This window comes from Eumetopias jubatus, unplaced genomic scaffold (genome assembly GCF_037043125.1).
Source record: "Eumetopias jubatus isolate StellerSeaLion01/CBP00866 unplaced genomic scaffold, mEumJub1_p1.0 scaffold_131, whole genome shotgun sequence".
In the NCBI taxonomy this organism is placed as follows: domain Eukaryota; kingdom Metazoa; phylum Chordata; class Mammalia; order Carnivora; family Otariidae; genus Eumetopias; species Eumetopias jubatus.
This window is the reverse complement of record NW_028274937.1, coordinates 450,289-452,412: the sequence shown is the minus strand read 5'-3', so window position 1 is coordinate 452,412 and position 2,124 is coordinate 450,289.

Sequence of the window (2,124 nt, the reverse complement as noted above, 5' to 3'; positions counted from 1 at the left end):
CAGAGGGGCTTGAACCTGTGCTGGGGTCCAGGCAAAGCTACTCACCTCCTGCCTGTGTCCCAGGCCCTTGAGAAGGTAGTAATGAACGGATTCTGACCTTGTCCTCTCCCAACACAGACTTCCAGGGGCTCCCATTAGGGTTAGGCTCAGGTCCCTGGGCCTCGTCTGTGCCCATGTGCTGGGCAGTCCGAACAGTGGCTCCTGGCACCCCTGAATCCTAGTCTCACATCCCTGTGGAATCCCCTCCCCTCCAGTGTGGATGGCCTATGTGACGGCGCTCTCAGGAATAGACTGGCACAAAATTCCGGGATAACATTTCTAAGCTGACGGAGTCTGTAAATTCTACTGGTTCCCTCTGTCCTGTGTTCATTCTCTGTCTCCTACTCTGTCTCTGTGTCTGTGTCTCTCACAGGAGCAGGATCTGTGGGTTCCATGGGCGATGTGAGAAACCTCAGAAGCCTCCCTTGTCGCTGTTTCCCTCTCCGGTCCTGGTGCTCCATTCATTCCTAAGGCCTCCTCACCCTGACCAGAGCAGTGATTCTGGATCGTCTTCCACATGGGGACCCTGAGGCTGCAACAAGGAGGGCCCTGACCTTGGTCTCCAGACTGGTGGTCCAGTGCTCTGCCAAGTTCTGCGTAGCCAGGCCCTCAGCCCCCCAAGCCCCGAGTCTCTCCTCTGCTGAGAAGGACTTCAAGGGGGTAGGAAACATTTTCCCCAAACTGGGATCACAGGGGGTCGGGGATGGAGATCCAAGGCCTCTGGGCTTGAGTGGGCCTTTTTTAGGCATAGCAACACCCACCTAAGGCAAGGGCTTCAGAAAGAACACACTCCTGGACCCGGTCCCGCCCCAGGACGGTGGCTGCCTTCCCCGGCTCCAGAGGAAGAGGGATATCCTCTGCTTCTTTGGGCTTTGGTGCTCTGACCCACGAGTAAGCAGTAAAAAGTTTCTAGTCTTTCTCTGGATGTGCACCAGCCCTGAATTGGCCAGTCACTGTCCACACACGAAGACGGACAACGTGCTAAGTAAGTGCAGGAGGTGATCCTGTTCAAATGGCCTGCGGATTGGTGGGGTTGCTGCTTCTGTGCCCTCCAGTGGGCCCCTTTCCCTGGATAGAAATCCTCCTGGAGTCTCCTCTCTGCCCTTGGAGCTCCATTCCTGCTGGTTTCAGGACCAAGGGACTCCAATTGAGCATTGTGCCCCATGTCCTCAGGGATGGTTGTCATGGTCCCTCAGGATCGTCTGGGAGGGTCCCCCAGATTCCTGTTCCCCCGGGCACAAGTGTGGTGGCAAGAAGCCGCAGAGCCCTCCTCCAACTTTAGCATTGTGCCCCATGTCCTCAGGGGGATGGTGGTAATGGTCCGTTATGATTGGGAGGCTCCTTCAGGTTCCTGGTCACCTAGGCACAGGTGCGGTAGCAAGAAGCCCCAGAGACATCTACCAAATTCAGCATTTTGCCCCCGGGCATGCTGGTCATGGGCTCTCAGTTTGGTACAGGAAGATCCTTCAGGTTGTGTCCTGGAGGCTGGAGTCCACCACATCCCACTCAATTTGCATGAGGAACAGATGAGTTGAGGTGTTCATTTGGAAGAGGAATTTCGCTTTTCCAAAAATGTCAAAGGCATTGGTCCACTTTAGAATGAAGATAATTACTACTTAAAAGACAATTGTGTGAATCCCCTTCCCCCAGAAATTGAAGCAGGTGTTCAGGCCATAGGTCAGAGGACCTAATTATCCCCACCTGACAGCACTTATCTGCTATGGTTATAGGAGACTCAATGTTTTGAACATCAGCCTGTGAGTCAGTGATGCAGGATTTCACAGGATGTCAGTGTTCAGAGAAATCAGCAGGTCCACTTGGCACACTGTCATCTTCATGTCAGGAGTAGAGGGCAAATATCTCATGAACCCAAAATTTCCGGAGATTTCCTCGTTTCTCTAGTTGACCCAGGGTTTGGGTTAGATTTAGGGTATGGGTTAGGGCATGAGTTAGGTTTAGGGTACGGGTTAGTGTTAGGGTACGGGTTAGGGTATTGTTTAGGTTTAGGTTCGGGACCTGTACACATGTTCCGTGCCGGCTATCACAGGAGGCTGGTGCATACTTGGCAATGAAAGGATGAGCCAG